We start from the raw sequence: 10,866 nt of genomic DNA, 5'->3' as shown, positions 1-10,866 counted from the left end.
AGGAAGGACTAAGAGGAGGTAAAGGGAAATACAGAGAAGATATCCCACTTATTAGAAAAGAAAAAATAAAGGAATGAATTGACAAACATAAAAAAATGTGTTACAATGCAGAGAATAGAACTTCTGAAGCTCCAATTGCAAGACTTCTAAATTAGAAAGATCTATTCAAGTTCGGGAACTGACTTACATCTTTCTTTGTGGGCAAATGATTCATCTTAACCTCAGTCTGACGTATCAGGCGCGAGTTCGATTCCCCTGCTAGTGGCGTCGGAATTACTCGGATCTGAGGTGTTTGATTGAGAAATGTAACAATAAAGTTTATTGAAGAAATCGAGAAGTTTCGAGGCTTCTCACATCATTTGGTGTTGAGTATTATGTTCGCTATAGCAAGTCTTACGTAAGGGAGTGAAGTTGGAAGTTAGTTTTTCGGTATTTTAGTGAATGTTCCCTTTTTTTGAAATCATATTTTACATTTTTTTTTTATGATAATGTTTGCGAATTTGTAATTTTGACTTTTGTGATTTCTTATTTATTTATTTTTTCCCGTAATTTACGCTTGGTATTAATTTTATTACCTAGCGCATTAGATGAACAGTGATTTACTTATCCTCTTAATATGAAATTCGCTCTTATTTCTGACTCATAGAATTCACTTTTACGCCTGATACGAGTTTCACTTTATTTTTTATTCTTTTTTTTAGATAAAGTAAGATATGGATGATAAATTACGTTTCCTCCTAATATGAATTTCTCTCTTATTTCTGAAAATGAGTGTTCACTTTTATTTATTTAATTTTACTTTAAAAAAGTAAGATATAAATATTGTAATTTAAACGTTTAAGAAATGAATAATGTACTGTAAAGTGGTTAAGAAATGAATAATGTACTTTAAAATGTTTAAGAAATGAATAATGTACTGTACAGTGGTTAAGAAATGAATAATGTACTGTAAAGTGGTTAAGAAATGAATAATGTACTTTAGAATGTTTAAGAAATGAATAATGTACTGTACAGTGGTTAAGAAATAAAGAATAATGTACTCTACAATGTTTAAGAAATGAATAATGTACTTTACAATGTTTAAGAAATGAACAATGTATTGAACAATGTTTAAGAAATGGACAATGTACTGTACAATGTTTAAGAATTGAATAATATACTGTTACAATGTTCAAGAAATGAATAATGTACTGTACAATGTTTAAGAATTGAATAATATACTGTTACAGTGTTCAAGCAATGAATAATATACTGTACAATGTTTAACCACAGAGATTAGCAGTATTTATTTTATGCAACCTTTGAAAAATATCCCTTAATGTATTCATAAATTAGTTTCATCTTCATCTACCGTAATGCATTTTCTTATATATTTGTGAAAAGCAACTCTTCTACATGGCTTCAAGGGCACTTTCGAGGTCTTAATGACGGTGTATATGTACCTTTCGCCAAGTCTTTGAGGGCAACTAACTCCTCACATGTCTCTCGGAAAACGACATTCCTCAAAGATGTGTCGAATGGATGTGTAATCATCGTATTTTTTTTAATTAAGTGCTGAATTATGATCGAGGACGTGACCCACATTCCGTAGCCCATACCTGTAATTAATCCTGAGTGATTAAAACAGGTTTGCTCAGTGTGGATGTGATATATGTTGATAGAAAGTGCCCTTAAAGACCTTCAATATGACGTTATATATAAATCATATAAATATATAAATAAAGGCAAAATCCACGGAGAAGCGCCTCAGTGACGTGGTGGCATGGTGTTGGCGTGCCACCTCGGTGGCCGCGAGTTCGGTTCTCGAGCGTTCCACTGAGTGGTTAGCGATGTGTATTTCTGATGATAGAAGTTCACTCTAGACGTGATTCGGAAGTCACGCATAAAGCCGTGTTGGTCCCGTCGCTGAATAACCATACTGGTTCCATATAACGTAAAAACACCATACAAACAAATAAACACAATCCACGAAGGAAAGTGAAACAATGGAGTACTGCTGCGACACCTTTTCGACTCTCGTTTAAGTCTGCTTTGGTAAAGGATGAGAAATCTATACAAACATCCTACTAAAGTATTCTTGCGCTGTTTGGCCCAAAGCGTAACCGTATAATTTGGAGCCGCAAAAAACTGGCCCTCTCACAGTCCGTGAGGATTTTGCCCGTGGAGAACAGTTGAGAGAGAGGGAGAGAGGGAGAGAGAGAGAGGAGAGAATAGAGATAGAGAGAGAGAACGATGAGAGAGAGATGGACAGCTGGAGGGACGAGAGAGAGAGAAGGAGAGAGAAGGAGCAGAGAGAAAACAAGGCATGTCGTTGATACATTTTTATGAGTTTACGTCTGAAAACGCTCCTATATATATATTGAGAGTAGAAGGGATTCAGAAAAAATCGATACATTCTCTCTTAAAATGTTAGTCATTACGTGTGCATTGGGATTCAAGAAAAACTTTGACTGAACATCATGTTACAAGGTCCTGAGATTACAACTAATTACTAGACCTTGCACAAATGTATATACGTATATATATATATATATATATTATATATATATAATATATATATATATATATATATATATATACATACTATACTTGATACACGAAAGTGCGTGTATCAAGTATGCTTGCAAATAGTATTATAAAGCAAGAAGTTTTGTCTTCACTGACTACTGTGTTTTTCCCGGTATGGTATAATGTGCCCAGGGTTATGGTAAACGTAAAAACCATATACATTTGAAACTCATAGAAGTATACACTTTAAAAACTTTGCAATTATAATGTAGCAGCGGCCAGAATTGCTAAAGAGGTTCAAGGGTTTCTGGGAGAGATGTATTGCTCTTGCCATGAATATTTATCACTCATTTGTGCTGATTGGGCTCGGGCAATTTACATGCTTACTTGGTGAAACAAAACTCTTTAAAATCTTTTTGTATTTTTTCAGGTTTTAGTTTTCCGTCCTCAGATCTTAAAAACTACGGAGTCTAGAGGGCTGCAAATTGGTAAGTTGATCATCCACCCTCCAATCATCAAACATACCAAATTACAGCCCTCTAGCCTATGTAGTTTTTATTTTATTTAAGGTTAAAGTTAGCTATAATCGTGCGTCTAGCAGCGATATAAGCCAGGCCACCACCTGGCCGTGGTAAAAAGTTTCATGGGCCGCCGTTCATACAGCATTAGACCGAGACCTCGATAGATAAATCTATTTTTGGTGGCCTTGATTAAACGCTGAACAGAAAACTCTGTTTTACCGGCGCATTTTTTACTTTGTGTTTGTAATAAGTAAAAAATTGTGCTGATTATAAGAAAATAAATCCAAGATAATGGAGATGATACTAATACGCCAAGGAATACTTTCTAATCTATTCTTATTTGCAAGAATATCGTAGCTTTTGCATTTCAACTTTTTTTCTATATTGTTTCATCTCCAACGTTTTTCAGAAAGTTGCCCTTTTTTTTTTTACAACGATGTTTTCTTATGTTTATTACAACTGTGTTTAGGGCAGAGGGTAATGTTGGGATGCAGTCTGTATCTCGCTTGAGTCTTTGTGTTGCTAATTAAGTTTTCACAGGAGCTGCTTACGGTAAAAGAGAGCGGTTCACCGTAAGCAAGTTTAGACTGAAGTTCGTACAACCTCACAGATAGATAGAAACCATGACACAACTCCCTCCCACCTGCCCGTCACCATCTCCTCTTGACCAGCCTAATCACGGTACGAATCACTGTCGTTTGTGTTCATGAAGCTTATTTTCTGCACAACACAACCTCGTTGAAGGACGGACGGACGGACAAGGGGGAACCCTGCCTGCCTGACTGGCTAGTGGCAGCCTAGCGGCGTGTCTAGCGATCGCCACTTGTTTAGGCGGGAAGGTTTCCAATCCCTTTCAGTCCCCTTGTCATGTTTCGCTTTATGGTTGGTTATATTTGATAATTGAAATCACCGCGTTGCACTAAGTAAAATGACCCCGGTTAAAAATGCTTGGCTTTTGATTTAAGACAAAGAGTAGTTTCACACACCAATACCACCACCACTGAGACAGAGTCTCACACACACACGAGCGTTTTCGACGATGGCGCGGAACTGTGGACGTGTGCGTCCGTCACGTTGGCCGACGCAGACTCGAATGGACGAGAGATAGACGCTTTGTGACTGATGGAAGCTCTGTCTCTCTCCCTCCCTCCACGACCCTCCTCCCCTTTTTTGGGGAGTAGTAGGAGGTGGGGGACCAAAGGAAAGAGAGGGCAGAGGTAAGGGAGAGAGAGAGAGACAAGAGTTGATGCAGCCAAAGATCATAGATACTTCCTCTTCTTCATATCAGTGAGAAATACTATAAATTTATATCTACTTCGGAAGGTATGAATTTTCAGTCTTTTTATCATTCAAATTTGCCGGTTTTATGTGTTCATTATCGCTGCTTTAATACAGGAGAAATATGAATTGTAGTACACAAAACTTTCGTAATATTTATTTTGAGGTTATGTTGCTTAGTAGCACAGTGTAATTGCGTGAACGCCTCTGCAAGGTAATAGTACCAACTTATGCGATTCTTTGCGAAGTTTCGTCATAATTCACTTTTTTAATTGTCGAAATTGAAACTGGACACTGGCTAATGTAATAGGGCCTTGTAACATATCCTACTAATGAATAGCGATTTAATCTTCAAGTCATTGAAGGCCTACAGGAGGATTGTCTGCTGAAACCCTCCCCTCTTCCCCATCACCACCCTAGCGGCGAGCACCTCCCCCACCCCCCCGGGGTCCCTTATCCTATTTCGTGGTCCCATTCGCCCACTGGCAGCAGTTATATGATGGGCGTGACAGGTTTTATAACAGCGTCATCCTCAACACACTTGTTTCTCGTCGGGGGAGAGAGGGAGGTCTCTTTAGGTGGTGGGAGGTTGGGGGGGATGACCAACTGGTTGCTGGTTGAGCGGACAGCAGCGCATTCCAAATTGGTCACGTGACTTAACGACGCCTGATGGGCTTTTGTCACCCGCATCCATGAATACTGATTGCATTTTGATGCGGCCGGGAAGCGTCACGGAGTTGCCACGAACCTATACGTAAGTCTCCCTGCGAGGGAGGATTTCCCTGTTGTTTTCTGCGCTTGTGATGACCTGTTTCTTGTGGTCATTCGTCTCGCGTCTTCTCTGGTAAGGTGAATGAGAAGCCGAGGCAGTTTTTAGAAATGACACTTACCGGGTCAGTGAAGTATATGAGCAGGGTGGTTGAAGTCCCATGGCTTTTGTGTTAGAGCTTTTTGGGGAACGACCTGGTCCAAAAGCAGAGTATAAGGATCACAGAGCTTATTGGGAAAGATCTGGTCATAAAGCAGAGTATGAAAGTCACAGAGCTTATTGGGAAAGACCTAGTCATAAAGCAGAATCTAAGAATCGCAGAGCTTATTGGGAAAGACCTAGTCATAAAGCAGAGTGTAAGAATCGCAGAGCTTATTGGGAAAGACCTAGTCATAAAGCAGAGTGTAAGAATCAGAGCTTATTGAAAGACTAGTCATTAAAGCAGAGTAAGAATCGCAGAGCTTATTGGGAAAGACCTAGTCATAAAGCAGAGTGTAAGAATCGCAGAGCTTATTGGGAAAGACCTAGTCATAAAGCAGAGTGTAAGAATCGCAGAGCTTATTGGGAAAGACCCAGTCATAAAGCAGAGTCTTAGAATCGCACGGGTACATGATAAACGGACCGAACTTCTATATTGAGGCTTTTTTTAACATGATTCAACCATATAGGTTTCCCAATTAACGAACGTCTAGGAGACAAAGGTATATAATGTGGTTTTTAAGGTGTAAATCAACGGTAAATTCATTGGCAAACGAATAAGACAGAAGGAAATCACTGATAAAGCAAGGGAGGAAGGAAAAGGAAGAAGGAAATCACTGGTAAAGAAAGGGAATCTGTGTAGGTGCGAGCTGAGGACCTTTAGGAACTCCACTGACAACAACATCTGAGGCAGTAAAGACTGTTGATGAGTTTACAGAAAGGCATATAACCACTGACATGAATGAAGTTTTACAGTAGATTTTAGTGTTTATAAGTTAGGCTTCTGTTTTGAAGGTGAGAGCTGAGTGGTGTCACATACCCCGGAGGTGAAAAGATAAGGATTGCAGTTCGCAGAGTTGATGATGTGGTCACCTTTATTAAGAACCAGCCAAAACTAACTTTGACAAAGGGTACAGGATTTGAGAATTCTGGCGCTTGAGTCATTTTATCGCTAAATTTCTTTGGAAATCGTGCCAGAAAACATAACAAGTAAAGCGGGAGGCTTGCATATGAACACACCGGAAACGTAGAGAGAGAGAGAGAGAGAGAGAGAGAGAGAGAGAGAGGAAATGTGCAAAGATAGACTGAGCAGTAGAGCAAAGCGATGTAGTTTAAGGGAACAGAAGGTGACAGGCCTGTAGGGGATGAGTGCCATCAGTGCACCTCACGCGGTGCACTGTGGGCATTACTTAGGCTCTTTGCAGCGTCGCTTCGGCTCCTATAGCTGCAACCCCTTTTATTCCTTTTACTGTACCTCCGTTCATATTCTCTTTCTTCCATCTTACTTCAATTAACCCTCTCCTTACAACTGTATGAGAATGAAACTGTTTTGAAGTTTTCCTCCTGTTACACCTTTCAAAACTTTACTCTTAAATAATCGTTTCAGCGCTGAATGACCTCATAGGTCCAGCGCTTGGCTTTTGGTCCAAATCTTATGTTCCTATCCTATGTAGAAGTGGCACAGAGAAAGAGAAGATCAACAGTATTGGGTATTTTGTCTTGACTGTCTGAGTGAGAACCATTTGACGTTTTGCTTAGTCATTTTTTTTACTGTTCGTGTTTGAATAACTTCTATTCTTAGTTTAAACAGACGAAGAATCTTATAGTTTTGCGTAGTTTGCAGTGTAGTAAGCTTACAATCTACTTTGTGGTGGTTGTTGTTGATGTTGTTCTTGTTGGGGGGTGGGGGTAGGAAAGCCCTATGGAGAAGCCTAAAAATGTCTGAAAAAGGTGTTTCGCGTTGAGTTAAAGATACAGGAATTTTATGATAGGATATTTATGGTTTATTTATTGGAACGAAAATGTAAAAAAAATAAATGATGCGCAAGTTAAACAGTACAGAACAATTATTTCTAATAGTATAGCGTTTTTATTTTCATTTTCGTTGGTGAAAAGACGCTCTATTTGACCGTAGAATTAAGCACGCGTTCTGAGTAAGCTGGAGGTTGGATCACGCTTGTTAATTTTTTTTTGGTTTTGTTTTGCATTGATCCTTCTATTGACCTTTTTTTTTTTTTTTTTTTTTTTTTAGAAGAGCTCAGCAACTGATGTATTTCCACTGGTTTATGTATATGACTGTGTTAAATGCTGTAGCTATGGTATTTTTTAGTTTTCCTCGAGGAAGACCATATTTTCTAACTAGGGACAAACACATACAAAAATGTCATCTCTCTCCTCTCTTCTCTCTCTCTCTCTATCTCTCTCCCTCTCTCTCTACTCTCTCTCTCTCTCCAAAAGATTAAAAATAAGGGTAATATGCTGAAGCACTGCAGAATGTATCTGTGCCTTAATTACGTGTTTTGTGTCTTGTTTCCGTGTTTATTTTCTGCATTCCAACCTCTTCTTGGCTGATGTTATGTCAACTCGTTATTTGTATAAGGAAAGGTCTAAGAATTGGGCACTTCCTGCTGCCCCCAACTACTGCCTCCTCTTCTGTTTTCCTAGAGAGAAAAGAAGGAAAAAATAACAGCCAATTGATGGATCTGTTTTGTACGTGTTATACTGTACACTACGTTATTTAACTCAACCGGTCATATTATTTGTTTAATTTTGTGTGTCGAAATAGGAAAAAAAATGTAATAAAACCATTTGGAAAGTTTCAATATATATATATATATATATATATATATATATATATATATATATATATAGTCCCATATAATATAAATATAAAAGATGAGAGACGACCTGATAGAGAATCGTAGAGAAGATCGAGAGAGAGAGAGGAGGGAGAGAGATGAGAGACGAGATGAGAGAAATTTTCACAGAAAAACCGAAATGGGATTAAGATTAGATTATTGACAGAGATATTGTCATATATTAGTATGAACATCTGTAGAAAATGTCATGTATTAGTATGAACATCCATAGAAAATGTCATATATCAGTATAACATGCATAGAAAATGTCATATATTAGTATGAACTCTGTATAAAATGTCGTATATTAGTATGAACATCTATAGAAAATGTCACATAATAGTATGAATATCTATAAAAAAAAATGTCATTTAATATGAATATCTATAGAAAATGGCATATATTAGTATGAACATCTATAGAAAATATCATATATTAGTATAAACATCTCTAGAAAATGTACATTATATGGACATGTATAGAAAATGTCACATTTTAGTATGAATATCTTTAAAAAAAATGTCATTTATTATGAACATTTATAGAAAATGTCATATATTAGTATGAACATCTGTAAAATATGTCATATATTAGTATGAACATCTATAGATAATGTCATATATTAGAATGAACATCTATCAAAAATGTCACATATTAGTAGAACATCTATAGAAAATGGCGTATATTAGTATGAACATCTATAGAAAATGTCATATATTATATGAACGTCTGTACAAAATATCATATATATTGTAAAGAAAATGTCTTATATTAATATGAACTTCTGTAGAAAATTTCATATATTAGTATAAACAACTATAAAAATTTCACAAATTAGTATGAACAATCTATAGGGAATTTTATATATTAGTATAAACATGTATAGAAAATGTCATATATTAGTATGAACATCTATAGAAAATGTCGTACATTATATGAACATGTATAGAAAATGTCACATATTAGTATGAATATCTATAAACAAATGTCATCTAGTATGAGCATCTATAGAAAATGTCATATATTAGTATGAACATCTGTAAAAATGTCATTTAGTATGAACACCTCACCTCTTGCGACTCAAGTGTTAGTTTTTCTCTCTCTGCATCTCCGGATATTTCTTTCGTAATTAAAATAAATAACCAGAGGAACCTTCAGGCTTTTGAGTGTTTGAAGGGTCCTTTCTCAAGTAGTGCCCTAATGGTATCTTTAATGGCACGTCTCGACACTGGGCATGGGCTAATATAGCTTGCGAGCAAATTTGAGAATTTCTCTCTCTCTCTCTCTCTCTCTCTCTCTCTCTCTCTCTCTCTCTCTCTCTCTCTCTCAAGAGAATACGGAAACACCATTTTAATCGTATGGGTTTTATAAATAATGTAATCCTTTGAGAAGTGATAAGATTCTCTCTCTCTCTCTCTCTCTCTCTCTCTCTCTCTCTCTCTCTCTCTCTCTCTCTCTCTCTCTCTCTCTCAGGTAAGGAAAATATGGTAGCAAAAACATTTTTAATCATAAGGGTGTTAAGTAATCAATTTTTTCAGAAGTGATAAGACTCTCTCTCTCTCTCTCTCTCTCATTTAAGAGAATATGGAAACATTTTTAATCTAATGGGTTTTACAATTAATATAATTCTTTGAGAAGTGATAAGACTCTCTCTTTCTAATTCTGGGTAATCCTCATACTAACCCGATTTTTCTTTGGTAATAATTTTCCTGGACGTGAGGAGGAGGAGGAGGAGGAGGAGGAGGACCTTCCCACCAGGAATAGGACGAGTCATGAACGAAGTCTTGATGAGACGGACGTCTTCCACAGAATATCCTCCCGCGAGGTGACCCACGCTGAAGTGTGTGATTTCGTGGCTTCGTTAAAATTAATTGACGTTCTCGCCCCCCCCTCCCCTTGGGGGTGTTGATGGGTGGTTAGAGATGGTGAAATACCCGGTGTCCTTATTCTCATTTCTCTCTTTTCTTTTTTTCTTCTTCGTTTTTCAGAGCAAGTTTGCCTTGCAGATGTCTTCTCGCGCCTCGCGAAAAGGGGGCGTGTCCGTCTTGGTACATTTCTCGTTTCTTGCGGTTATTTTATTTCTTGTTTTTATTTCATTGCTTTCGCATGCATTCCTCTACCGTTGGATGGCTTATGTCTTTGCAGTTGGTTCTTATTCTACTATTTAGTGGTGAGGTTTCTAAACCTACATGTGTTTTTCACTCTTGTGGTTCATGTTGCTTGCCACCATCTTCTGTAAGTTAACCGCTACGAGTGTTATTTTCCGGCATTCCACTTATTTCTTCAGTCTTTTGTCAACTAATTTTGTATAACTTGCTTCATATCCTACTCGAGTTTCACTTAATCTCCTCTGGTCTAGTATGACTCGGTGGCCGCGAGTTCGATTTTCGGGCAATCCATTGAGGTGTGAGAGATGTGTATTTCTGGTGATAAAAGTTCCCTCTCGACGTGGTTCGGAAGCCACGTATAAAGCCGTTGGTCCCGTTGCTGAATAACCATACTGGTTCCATGCAACGTACAAACACCATACAAACAAACAAACAAACAATCTGGTCTAGTATGTGCATTTCTTCTTTAGGTTCACGCCCTCAAGTTGCTCTCCGACATGACACTCGTTTCTTCAGTCTTACGTAAATTAAACTTATTACTAGATTAATATTTATTACTATATATATCATATACATATTATATATTTATGTATATATATATACATATATATTTATATATATATATATATATATATATATATATACATATATATATATGTATATATATATATGTAATAAGATATATATATATATATATATATATATATATATATATATATATATATATATATATATATATATATATATATGGTTCTTTAACCATTTCGGAAGTAATAGGGATAAGGTGTATAGTTTGCATATTTGAATTTCGTCATTAATTAGGATTGCTTCTGGGAGAAGGTCGG

General features: G+C 36.9%; 2 protein-coding genes across 3 annotated transcripts in view; one reads left to right on the top strand and one right to left on the bottom strand.

Annotated features, from left to right (window-relative positions):
- LOC135210260 (major facilitator superfamily domain-containing protein 6-like) overlaps positions 1-4,151 on the bottom strand; it is a 70,709-nt gene extending 66,558 nt beyond the window's left edge. Inside the window, exon 1 of one of the 2 annotated variants that reach the window (XM_064243126.1) lies at positions 4,016-4,151. The gene's annotated coding sequence lies outside the window, so the exon portion shown is untranslated. Of the gene's footprint in view, positions 1-3,672; positions 3,969-4,015 lie in introns of those variants that run through there. The other variant, XM_064243127.1, reaches the window with a different exon arrangement.
- Positions 1-10,866, top strand: part of LOC135210404 (galactoside alpha-(1,2)-fucosyltransferase 2-like) — a 73,522-nt gene that overhangs the window by 31,972 nt on the left and 30,684 nt on the right. The gene's annotated exons all lie outside the window — the stretch shown is intronic.

The sequence above is a fragment of the Macrobrachium nipponense genome, chromosome 39, assembly GCF_015104395.2.
Source record: "Macrobrachium nipponense isolate FS-2020 chromosome 39, ASM1510439v2, whole genome shotgun sequence".
In the NCBI taxonomy this organism is placed as follows: Eukaryota; Metazoa; Arthropoda; class Malacostraca; order Decapoda; family Palaemonidae; genus Macrobrachium; species Macrobrachium nipponense.
The sequence above is the reverse complement of the archived record's forward strand: the minus strand, read 5'-3'. Positions and strand labels throughout refer to the sequence as shown.